The following is a 13,938-nucleotide window of genomic DNA, read 5'->3' as shown; positions in this document are numbered from 1 at the left end:
ATATATATATATATATATTCTTTTCCATTTTGGTTACAGAATATTTAATGTAGTTCCCTGAATGAATATAGTGCCGTACAATAGGACTTTTTCATTCTTAATTCCTCTTTTGATATTCAAATATATAGGCAAGTGTAAAAAACACAAATATTCCACTAAATGAATTAATATAAAGCTAATCCCTTTTTAATTATGACTATGATCCAGGTAAAGAAATAAAGTTAAATAATCACTCAAAATTCCCCTTATCACATCAAATTCCTATTACCCGATAGATGTCAATTATGGAGGTTGTTCCTTAAACAATTTAATGATTGTCTCAAGATTCAATTCAATTCCTCCATGAACTCTCCACCAAAAAGTAAGCTCAAAGGAGGAAAAGCTTCCCAGAATGTAAATGACTGGATGTCGAAGACTCAAGCTTTCTCTGAGTTATGTCAATGTCAGTTCTTATATGAAGGTCTTGCTCTTAATTTCTAAAAGTCATGAAACCTGTGGCGGATTCATTTTGATATTTGGCAAAACTAATACAATTATGTAAAGTTTAAAAATAAAATAAAATTAAAAAAAATAAAAGTCATGAAAATCTTTTTCTTAAGGATGAAAGACACAGGCTATCTCAATATTCTGAATATTAACACATTACCATCAACTCTTTTGTAAACTCCTCAGTAACAGAGAAGTGGTCTATTTCAGGTGAAATTCACAGTCTACTCTCAAAAGAGCATCTCAAGCTGATTTACTGAGGTGCTGAAAGAAAATGATAAAATTTCTGTTCATATAAAACTTTATAACTTTCTATTTTTGTATATAATATACACTTTATATTGTGAACTAGCACTAGGATTTATGTATAGGATTTATGGACCCCACAACATCATGTATGAAGGACACATGTACAGAATATTTTTGTAATTAAAACTTTGGAGAACACTAATATCTATTATTTGCTGTTACCATATTTTTTTGAGTTTCATAAATTTTTTAAAATTTATTTATTTTAATTAGAGGCTAATTACTTTACAATATTGTATTGGTTTTGCCATACATCAACATGAATCCACCATGGGTGTATACGTGTTCCCAATCCTGAACCCCCCTTCTACCTCCCTCCCCATACCATCCCTCTGGGTCATCCCAGTGCACCAGCCCCAAGCATCCTGTATCCTGCATCAAACCTGGACTGGTGATTAGTTTCTTACATGATATTATATATGTTTCAATGCCATTCTCCCCAATAATCCCCCCCACCCTTTCCCACAGAGTCCAAAAGACTGTTCTATACATCTGTGTCTCTTTTGCTGTCTCACATACAGGGTTATCGTTACCATCTTTCTAAATTCCATATATATGTGTTAGTATACTGTATTGGTGTTTTTCTTTCTGGCTTACTTCACTCTGTATAATCGGCTCCAGTTTCAACCACCTTATTAGAACTGATTCAAATGTATTCTTTTTAATGGCTGAGTAATACTCCATTGTGTATATGTACCACAGCTTTCTTATCCATTCATCTGCTGATGGACATCTAGGTTGCTTCCATGTCCTGGCTATTATAAACAGTGCTGCGATGAACACTGGGGTACACATGTCTCTTTCAATTCTGGTTTCCTCGGTGTGTATGCCCAGCAGTGGGATTGCTGGGTCGTATGGCAGTTCTATTTCCAATCTTTTTAAGGAATCTCCACACTGTTCTCCATAGTGGCTGTACTAGTTTGCATTCCCACCAACAGTGTAAGAGAGTTCCCTTTTCTCCACATCCTCTCCAGCATTTATTGCTTGTAGACTTTTGGATCGCAGTCATTCTGACTAGCGTGAAATGGTACCTCATTGTGGTTTTGATTTGCATTTCTCTGATAGTGAGTGATGTTGAGCATCTTTTCATGTGTTTGTTAGCCATCTGTATGTCTTCTTTGGAGAAATGTCTATGACCCACCTCCCAGAATATTGGAAATAAAAGCAAAAATAAACCAATGGGATCTAATTAAAATTAAAAGCTTCTGCACAACAAAAGAAACTATAAGCAAGGTGAAAAGACAGCCTTCAGAATGGGAGAAAATAATAGCAAACGAAGCAATGGACAAAGAATTCCTCTCAAAAATATACAAGCAACTCCTGCAGCTCAATTCCAGAAAAATAAATGACCCAATCAAAAAATGGGCCAAAGAGTTTCATAAATTTTAAGACCCCTATTATTAAAGAATACAGGGGTCCTGGGGTGACTGTGGGCTCAGAAGCCTTTAAGGCAGGACTAGGGGTGGGGCTGTGTCTCTGCCAGGTAAGTTTCTTGGGCTTAGGTGTCTCAGTACTGGTACTGACAAAGCAGGTGCGTGGGTCCAGGTCCCAGAGTTAAAAAGCTTGAAGGAGGAGTCTACAGTGGCACTAATCAGCATCAGAGTCCGCATGGTAGATCCAGCTTTCCCAATGGCTATGGCTAGTGTCTGTGTTCCCAGGGTGAGCCCCAGCTGCCTTCTGCTCCTCTAAGAGGTTCTTCCAGATCAGCAGATGTATCTAACCCAGGCTCCTTTGAGACTACCACTCTGCCCTGGGTTCTGAAGATTTTGTGTGTGCTCTTTGAGGGTGGAGTCTCCGTTCCATAGCTTTTTAGCTCCTCTGAGAATAAACCTTGTTGGTCTTTAAAGCTACGTGTTCTGGGGGCTCATTTTCCTTGTGCAGGATCTCTGGGTTAGGGAACCTGATGCTGGGCTTGGGCCAATCACTCTTAGGCAAGAAGCTCTGCAATTGTAATTATCCTCCTATTGGTGAGTCACCCACCTGGTCTTAACTGTATAACATCTTTGCTCTTCCTACCCTCTTATTGTGGTTCCTTCTTTTTATCTTTAGTTGTTGAAGATATTTTCTTCTAGGCTTCTGATTTTTCTCATAAAATAATATCTCTACATATAGTTGTAGTTTTGGGGTGCCTGTGGGAGAAAGTGAGCTCAAGGTCTTCATACATTGTTAACTTGGCCACTCCCCTGGTTTTTATATATATTTGAAATTGATATATCAAATATACAGAAAAGTGCACAACACATAAATGTTCCATTCAAGAATTAGCAGAAGGCAAACCCCTTTTTAATAATCATCGATTTAATAAATTAAATGATCACTTAAATCTCTCAAATAGCCACCTCAAATCCATTTCCTCTCAATTTCCATCCATTGCTCTACAGTTATGATTCTTTAGTGTTTTATAGAGTCATATAGTATGCATTGGAGTAGGCAATGGCACCCCACTCCTGTACTCTTGCCTGGAAAACCCCATGGACGCAGGAGCCTGGTGGGCTGCAGTCCATGGGGTCGAGAAGAGTTGGACACAACTGAGCGACTTCACTTTCACTTGTCACTTTCATGCATTGGAGAAAGAAATGGCAACCCACTCCCATGTTCTTGCCTGGAGAATCCCAGGGACAGGAGAGCCTGGTGGACTGCCGTCTATGGGGTCACACAGAGTCAGACATGTCTGAAGTGAATTAGCAGTAGCATAGTATATATTATTTTGTATTTGTGTTCTTTGCCTCAACCTTGTCTGTGATATTTATGTATGCTATTAAATTTATATATCAATTGTTATTTTCATTGCTTTACCATATTCTGCTGATAGAAGAATATGCCACAATTTATTTACTCATTCTATTATGGACTGACACATGTATTATCTCAAGTTTGGGTGTTATGAATACTGCTGTTCTAAATTATCTTTTTAAATTTTTTTAATATTCTTTTTAAAATATATCAAAGTCTGGAATGACTAAGTCATAGGGCATATGAACAATCATCTATTATAAATAATGTCAAACTGATTTCCAAAGTGGATATATTGGTATAAACTTCTCCAATGATGCAAATAAAGAAAATGAAGAGGGAACTTCCATGGTAGTCCAGTGGTTAGGACTCCATGCTCCCAGTGCAGGGGGCCTGAGTTTCATTCCTGGTGGGGTAACTGGGGTAACTGTAATTTATGCACTTACATATATGAAATGTAGAAGTAATTATGAGAAGAAATAGTAGGGCGGCACTTAAATACAAGTGGAGATATTTCAATATAATTTTATCAGTAACTAATAAGCGAAAAAATTAATGAAGATATAGACAATTTTAATGGCCTTAAATCACTGCATATGTATGAAACACTGCACCCAATTACAGAATATTATGTTCTTTGAAAACTACCATGATCATTTTTAAAAGGTGACCATATGCTGGTCAGTAACAAATGACTGAAGTCATACAGAGTACATTCTCTAACCAGAGTGAAATCAGGCTTGCAATCTATATAAAAAACTACACTTCAAAAAACCTCATGAGTCAGAGAAAATATCTCAGTGGATCATATCTTATAAAACACCAAGGTGAGTGGATTCAATTGAAAAGAAACACAGTATGAATTGCTGACAGCAATCAAGACTTTCATAAAAAATACAACTTCAGATTTCAATTCATTTTTTCCCATGAAGGCTTTTCTGCTTTTCCCTTTCTCAGTAAAATTAGAAATACAATTTGTGGTCTAACTGTATCTCACAGAAAGTTTTTCTACTTTTCTGAGCTTCATGAGGGCAGATATCTCAAATATTCAGAAAATCACAAATAAGTAATATAAATGGAATAAATAATTAATGAGGTAAATGAAAACTCTTTTAAGCAATATGTTATCAACCCAAGTAAGACGGTAGGCACTGAGGGAGGGCATCAGGGGGCAGATAGACTGAAACCACAATCACAGACAACTAGCCAATATGATCACATGGACCACAGCCTTGTCTAACTCAGTGAAACTAAGCCATGCCCTATGGGGCCACCTAAGACGGATGGGTCATAGTGGAGAGGTCTAACAGAATGTGGTCCACTGGAGAAAGGAATAGCAAACCACTTCAGATGGTGGTCATCAGGGACAACAGAAAAGAATATTCCTCACCTACAACCCTAGAACCAAAAGGTTGGGACATGGCCAGCTGCTCTGGCCTAAGCGCACTTTATTTGAATGTGAGTGAAGTTGCTCAGTCGTGTCCAACTCTTTGCGACCCCACAGACTGTAGTCTACCAGCCTCCTCCATCCATGGGATTTTCCAGGCAAGAATACCGGAGTGGATTGCCATTTCCTTCTCCAGAAGATCTTCCCAACCCAGGGATTGAACCCAGGTCTCCTGCATTGTAGGCAGATGCTTCCTTGTGCCTGGTGAGGATATGGAAAAGAAAGACACATTGTGTCTGATCATCTTTCATATTAAACAACACATAAAGTCAGAACTATTTTCTGCATGCTCTCATACATGATTAGAAGAGACCATGGAAGAAGCTTAAAGTACAAAGCAGAAATGTAACAAATCCCTCCTGATTTTAACAATAACATTTGGTAATGACTTCATTTCCAACAAGTTCAAAATCAGGCAAAATTAATCTATAATGTTAGAGGTCAGAACATTGATTTCCTCTGGGGAGGCATCAACCAAAACGTGCCAGGAGAGTCTAGATTGCTGGAAGTGTTTTCTGTGTCTTAAATTGGACAGCGGTTACACAGGTGTATATGTATGCAAAAGGTGTTATGCTGAACCTTAAAGGCTTTTCAACTTTATGCAAGTTACATCCTAATCAAAAAATATAATACAATGAAAAAGTAATACTGGACTAAATATGGAAAGTCAATTGAGAAGTGCTAAGCCAGATGGAACCCCAGGACAACAGACACAAATCCAGACTGTTTCAAATAAAGACTAAGCCAGGATTTATTTTCATTTTTCCTATAAGCCAAGAGTCAGAGAGCTATAAAAATTGCTTTTTCTTAAAGATATTTTTCAATTCCTCAGAACTCTCTCCCAAAATAGAGATTTCTGTCATTTCACATGTAAAAAAAAAATAACGTAATTATAACCAAACACATGGCAATAAAACTTTAAATATACAAAAACTTAGAAACCTTGGGACTGGCCAAAATGCAAAAATAAAGTAACAAATTTTCAAAGCAAGAATTTTAGGAACAATGAGGGATGTACCAGTAGCACAACATAAGCATAGGAATCCACAGCCAAGATCCTTGATTTTTGAAACTGCATTTAATATTTAGTTATACATATATATATATATACACACACATACATATATATGTATATATATATAGTTGATTTTCAATGTTGTGTTAGTTTCATGTGTACAGCAAAGTGATTTCAGTTATACATATAAATACATCTCTTCTTTTTCAGATTTTTTTCCCTTACAGGTTATTACAAAATAATAAGTATAGTTCCCTGTGCTATGTAGTAGGTTGTAGTTCATTATCTATCTTTTGTATAGTAATGTGTGTATGTTAATCTCAACAATCCCAGTATTATTTCCATTATATATTTAATGCCTAAAATCAGATATATTTACATGTCAAATCTGAAGTACCATTTACTAATTCCAAAGACGTGTATACTCTAATGCTCCAGATGTTGGAAAATCATTAAAGGAATTTAAGACTGCACTGTGGTCATGCTCACTCCTCTTGCCTCCCCAAGATGTGGCATGTGACAAAAGCAGGGAAGAGCAACTAGAAAACTTAAGAATGAGTGTTTCATTTCCATTTTGAAATAAAATAATTTATGAATAAAAGTATTATGTTGTCTGCACTGAACTTTGATAAAATCATGATCAGTTCATTTTGGAATGAACACATGAAAATAATGACACTCATGAGATGGAAATCTAATGTTACATGGAAACTAACACAATCATTTATTACCAAAGAGTACTTTAGATTGATCTAGCTCTTAAAACTTTTCAGAGTGCCTGCACTTTACACTCTTTCATCAATCCTCAAAATAGCTATGAGAGAGACAAGAGAGAACTCTCATCTCCACATGCTGGAGGAAAACCTGAGGCAAAGAATAAAGACTGAGCCTGGAAGGACTGTAACAAGGTTCACATCCAGGTGGCTACTACCTTGTCAGTTATACTACATGGCTGACTTCATTGTTGCTGCCTTTATGAATAATAAAAAGAATGTCTTAAATGAAACAAAAATGATTAGATTTGACAGCAAAAGCATAAATAAGCTCTTTTGCTAATTTATATTCTCATGTTTGTATAGCACACAAGGTTAAGTTGAAAGGCATAAACTGCATTTTGGCTTTAAAAAAAGAATCTGTATATTCTCTATGATGGGCTTCCCCAGTGGCTCAGCAGTAAATAATCAACTCGCAATGCAAGAGACGTGAGTTTGACCCCTGGGTCGGAAAGATTCCCTAGAGAAGAAGGAATACTGGCAGCTCACTCCAGTATTCTTGCCTGGGAAATCCCATGGACAGAGGAGCCTGGCGAGGTACAGTCCATAGAGTCACAAGAGAGTTGAACAAGACTTAGCGACTAAACAATAACAACATATTCTCTATGACTAGAAGGTCATCAAGATGCAAGTTTTATCTGCACTGTTTAGCCTCATTCCTGATTCATTCTTTCACTGACCTTTTAACAAATTGAAAATTTACCCCCAGTATTCATAGTGAAGGTGGTCTATCTACTAATTGCCCAAATTCCAGAAACAAAGAATTCTGGGCTTTATACGATGTCTTTTGAAACCTATGGTAATCAAAGTTGCTTGATTTCACCCTAAACTATCACAGGTCAATGAACAAACAAGAAGCAGGGTACAGAGTTAATACCCCTGGAAACATGTATCCAATTAGGGGTGCAATGAAGAGGAAAAAGGGGAGGTTTAAGATAAAGACTGGACTTCAAAGTCGGGAGGCTGAAGTTTGAATTCTAAGTCTACCTGTGGAGACCCCATGGGTTTCCCAGCTTTCTCAGCCATCTGTAAAATAGCTAATATTAATAATTATTTATATTATTTCCAGAACTACTGGAAAGATTATGTGCAAAATGTACACAAAATGTCTAGAATACTCTAGAAATGATATCTATTATAACTGGTTGAATAGAAGCATTAACTATAGGAGGTATAAAATAGAAGTATGTCAGATAATAAAGAGCAGAAACTCATTCAAGGGCAAAGGGGAGAATCACAACTTCCCTGGCCTCTCTCTTGCTACTCTGTAATGACTAAATCACTTTTGTTTTCATAGTGCCATGTTTGCATACCCCTTTGATTGCCAGCACCACATAATTACAAAATGTCTTTTAATTAAATATTTAGATCATTTTTTAAAATGTAAAATTTTCACATTTTGCATCTAAATTCATTGATTATGCATAAAGAGGTCAGGAAAGCCTTGTAGCTTTATTAAATTGATCAGCATCTAATAACTTAATTATCTACAGAAACAGATGTTACTTCAACTGGAAACAAATTATCTTATACATAGGGAAGAAAATTAAAGGATTGAACACTGTGGAAATCTTCAGAATGACCATATGGAGGCTAAGAGGAAAGAGAAATAGCAATACCTCAGGACTCCTGATTCAGGCTTAATTCTTTAATGTTTCCCTCATGGTTTTTGTCTTGGATATTTTTTATATCTTATTTGACTTCAGTTTAGGAGTTTGTGCAAACACACACACACACACACACACACACACACACACACCTTGGTGCTGCTCAAATCCAGAAGGAGATATTGAATTATTTCCTTTTTTCATGTCACAGTGAACTGTGCTTTTGTTTGGCCTCTAAAAGGAAGTGGCATTGTCCATCTCCTTTCAGTCCTCTGAAAATATAATCTCTGCCAAAGAAAAACTACTAATTCCCAGAGATTTTTAGTCTTTCTTTTTATTCCCCTTTCTTTGCCTGGTCTCAGGCTTTTTCTTAGAGCATTTGCTTCTATGTTATTTCTTCTGTTGCTGACTATCTTAGCCTCTGGTTCGTTATTCACTTTTACCGTCCAAAAAGAGGATCAGGTCATGCCCTCTTTGGCCACTTTCCTCAGTATATCCTTGGCTTTCCTTTGACGATGAGTAAAGTTTATCCCTTACTAGCAATACTTCAGTTTACCAGGAATAAACACCTCTTACATTATGACCTGGGTCCGGAGTGCTTTACCTTGATAATACTGAACTCCACATCCATCTTGTGGACCATCTATTGTATCTGTGTTAGATTCATAAGATGTAACTGGATTATTTTTTTTTAATAAATCACAGAATGTAGTCTTTTTTTTTTTTTTTTACAGTATGTCCTTGTTAGTTGTCCATTTTATTTTATTTTTTTTTTAAATTTTACTTTATTTTTAAACTTTAAAATATTGTATTAGTTTTGCCCAACATCGAAATGAATCCACCACAGGTATACCTGTGCTCCCCATCCTGAACCCTCCTCCCTCCTCCCTCCCCATACCCTCCCTCTGGGCCGTCCCAGTGCACCAGCCCCAAGCATCCATCATCGTGCATCGAACCTGGACTGGTGACTCATCTCATACATGTTAAAATCACAGGAGATTAAAGTAGAAAATTACCTCAGAGATACTGTATTCTTAATTTTTTTTTTTTTATAATAGGTAGATGACTGAGGCCAAATTATATTAAAGGATGTGTCTGATTTCATAGACAGGAAGTGAGGCATTTTCAAAATTAAAACCTGAAGATGCTGCATCTGAGCAGATTGAGATATAGGAACTCACCTGTGAATTTTGGAGGACAGTTCCAAGATAAAGTGCTGAGGAGCATGGTGATGCAGGACATGGAGCCAGGTACAGCAGCATATAATGCAAGGTCATTGATGATTGCAAGGATTGACATCAGGGCAGCAGGAGGCAGTATCTGGAGTTCTGTTGAAGATTAGAAGGAGTAGAATGACTCTGTCTTTCTTCTCATTAATGTTTCTAATTGCTACCACTTATTGGGGAATAACTGAAACATTGTTCTAAACCTCTAATTTGTATTAACTTATCAATCTAATTTGTATTGATGTATTGTTGTATGGCAGAAAGTGAAGAGGAACTAAAAAGCCTCTTGATGAAAGTGAAAGAGGAGAGTGAAAAAGTTGGCTTAAAGCTCAACATTCAGAAAATGAAGATCATGGCATCTGGTCCCATCACTTCATGGGAAATAGATGGGGAAACAGTGGAAACAGTGTCAGACTTTATTTTTTCGGCTCCAAAATCACTGCAGATGGTGACTGCAGCCATGAAATTAAAAGACTCTTACTCCTTGGAAGAAAAGTTATGACCAACCTAGATAGCATATTGAAAAGCAGAGACATTACTTTGCCAACAAAGGTCCGTCTAGTCAAGGCTATGGTTTTTCCTGTGGTCATGTATGGATGTGAGAGTTGGACTGTGAAGAAGGCTGAGCACCGAAGAATTGATGCTTTTGAACTGTGGTGTTGGAGAAGACTCTTGAGAGTGCCTTGGACTGTGAGGAGATCCAACCAGTCCATTGTGAAGGAGATCAGCCCTGGGATTTCTTTGGAAGGAATGATGCTAAAGCTGAAACTCCAGTACTTTGGCCACCTCATGCGAAGAGTTGACTCATTGGAAAAGACTCTGATGCTGGGAGGGATTGGGCGCAGGAGGAGAAGGGGACGACAGAGGATGATATGGCTGGATGGCATCATGACTCAATGGACATGAGTCTGAGTGAACTCCGGGAGTTGGTGATGGACAGGGAGGCCTGGCATGCTGTGATTCATGGGGTCACAAAGAGTCGGAAACGACTGAGTGACTGAACTGAACTGATTGTTGTATCCGTACAACAATCCTGTGGGCAAGTATTCCTATCTTCATGAGACTAGTGTCACATGAAGCAAACCAAGAGCAGGAGGTGACAGCCAAAGTCTTACAATGTGCTCATCCCCAGGCAGACTGGCTCTAAAGTCCTAGTCTTAATGAAACCATTGCATTACTTCTCTATATCCCATTGTCAGAACCGGTGTCTTGAACTACACAAATGTTTAGGGTCAGTTGCCTCTGACATCACAGCGGGCCAGAATTTAGTTGCTGTGAACCTGGAAATTTTACTAATTACTCAAGGCTCGTTTCAATTCCTTTCCATACATTCTCTTTCCCTCTCCAAACCCCTGTGCTGTAAGTCTGGAAGGGGAACAAAATCAACTGCCATCTTGATTGCTGGCCTGTGAGTCAATTGCTAAGGCAGAATAGACAGGCTCATCTACAACCTATGGATTACCTGAGTTGTTCATCATCCATCATCGTTCTAATCTGTTGATGTGGCTGAAAAGAAGCAAGTGCTAAATGAGATTTTTGTTATTATTCTTTTACTTATTTTGTCCTCTGGCTGACCCTGGTCCCTGTGGCATAGCAGGATAGCACTTACATTTCTTCCATGTGTGTTTGTTAAGATGCATTGGAACTATTTCCTATCCTCCATGTGTAGGCCATGGAAATTAGGGGAACCCAGACCTCTTACAACTTGAAGGGTCAGCAGTGAAGTAAGAGAGAAGCCTGATCTTTCTAGAGGTTTTGTCCTCTGGGTTGTTGCTATCGTTCTCTTTTTATCCAGAGATCAATAATCGAGGAAAACCACTAAGATTCAAGACATACAAGTTGGTGGGTTTTCAAGGGGAACATACCATTTCTTAAATGTGAGTGATTGTGATTGGGGAAGGTCATTCCACCACCGCCCCACCCCCCCCAATCTTAAAATGGGCATTTTGTTGATGATGCCTGGACTGCAAGAGTTTAAACTTATCAAGGCCAGGAACACTTATGTAAACATGAGTGATCGTAGAGCAAAACTGTTCCTAAGCAGGACTGGGAAGAAAGTAGTCTTCTACCATCTGTCATTAGACAGATAGAAGGCATTCAGTGATGGTCATATTGCCTGTGCCCACATTCCCAACATATTTCCAACCTTTACCACAGAGGATACAAAATCTTCATTATATTACTATGAATTAAGTATTATCATCCCCATTTTAAGATGAGCATAATGAGCCTAAAAACTCCATCACCTGACTCTGGAGAGACTACTTTTTCCTTATTCCACTTCTGTTTCTGAATTGTCATCTCTAACCCATTGTATTGATGTTCTCCCCTTCTTTGCTTTATGACTCACTTATGATCATATATGCTCATCCTCTGAATGTACCCATAGAAGTCATCGCTTGTGTGTCATGCCCCAATACTGTCTCAGTCCCAACTGCATCTTCATATTGAAGTTGTATAGGAAGTGAAATTTGAATAATCCTTTAAATGAGCTAATTTTAGTATCCATCCAGGGAGAAGGTTATACACATACTGCCACCATAAGTATATGTGAGGGGACAGTAGTTTTAATTATGAACACATATTTTTGAACACCTTGCCAAGGTCCCTGTCTTCCTCCTGTCTTGGGACATGGATTGTAAGATTATTAGGCAGATATACAGAAAACTAGTCCAACTTATCTTGGTTTGGTATCATGTCAAAGCCTTTTCACTTCTGAATCACTGGGGAAAATCTAGGAATACGACTAACCTGACACACTGAAAAAACATCATTTCATCTGCTCATTAATTCACTTGCTCATTCATACAGTATTTACACAAATGATTCTGATTGCTTAACAAACCCAGAACCTTCTGCTATGAATTACAGCTATGGAGATGAGTGTGCTTTTCATTGTCCCCCATCATCATTATAAGTTTTCAGACTAGCGGCAAATAAACCTAAAAACGTACGTCATTGCCCAATGGTTGCATTCATGAGGAAGCCAGAGGGCCACATTAAACACAAATTAAGGGACCCAAGAAGATGTCTCAGAGATATTGAGAAAGCTAAATATTCAAGGAGAGAAGAATTATTATACAATTTAAAAAAATTATTGGTGTAGGGCTTCTCTGGTGGCTCAGATGGTAAAGAATTTGCCTGCAATGTGGGAGAACTGGGTTCAGTCCCTGGGTCAGGAAGATTCCTTGGAGAAGGGAATAGCAACCTACTGCAGTATACTTGCCTGGGGAATTCTGTGGACAGAGGAGCCTGACAGGCTACAGTCCTTGGGGTTACAAAGTCAGATATGACTGAGCCAGTAACATTTTCACTTTTTTCTTTTATAGTTGATTTACGACATTGTGTTAGTTTTATATCAGGTATACAGCAAAGTGAAACAGTTACACATATATCCACTATTTTTTAAGATTGCTTTCCCATATGGGCCATTAAAGAGTATTGAGCAGAATTCCCTGTGCTATACAGTATATCCTTATTTGTTACCTATTTTATGTACAGTAACCTTTATGTGTCAATTCCTATCTCCCGATTTATTCCTCACTCCCTGCTGCTGCTGCTGCTAAGTCACTTCAGTTGTGTCCGACTCTGTGTGACCCCATAGACAGCAGCCCACCAGGCTCGCCTGTGCCTGGGATTCTCCAGGCAAGAACACTGGAGTGGGTTGCCATTTCCTTCTCCAATGCATGAAAGTGAAAAGTGAAAGGGAAGTTGCTCAGTCACGTCTGACTCTTCGCGACCACATGGACTGCAGCCTACCAGGCTCCTCTGTCCATGGGATTTTCCAGGCAAGAGTACTGGAGTGGGGTGCCATTGCCTCCTCACTCCCTATCCCCTGGTAATTTATTTTCTACATCAGTAACTGTATTTCTGTTTTATAGATAAGTTTGTTTGTAGTTTTTTTTTTTTTATAAGATTCCACATGTAAGTGATATTATATAATATTTGTTTTTCTCTGTCTGACTTACTTCACTCAATATGACAACCTCTAGGTACACATGTTGCTGCAGATGGCATTATTATTGTTTGTTTATGGAGGCAACCTAAATGTCTACCAACAGAGGAATGGATAAAAAAAATGTGGTACATATAATCAATGGAATATTCAGTTCAGTTCAGTCACTCATTTGTGTCAGATTCTTTGTGACTCCATGTACCACAGAATGCCAGGCCTCCCTGTCCATCACCAACGCCTGGAGTTCACCCAGACTTATGTCCATTGAGTTGGAGATGCCATCCAACCATCTCATCTTCTGTTGGCCACTTCTGCCCTCAATCTTTCGCAGCATCAGGGTCTTTTCAAATGAATCAGCTCTTTGCATCAGGTGGCCAAAGTATTGGA

Source organism: Bos javanicus, chromosome 2 (genome assembly GCF_032452875.1).
Source record: "Bos javanicus breed banteng chromosome 2, ARS-OSU_banteng_1.0, whole genome shotgun sequence".
Classification (NCBI taxonomy): Eukaryota; Metazoa; Chordata; class Mammalia; order Artiodactyla; family Bovidae; genus Bos; species Bos javanicus.
This window is presented reverse-complemented; position numbering follows the sequence as displayed.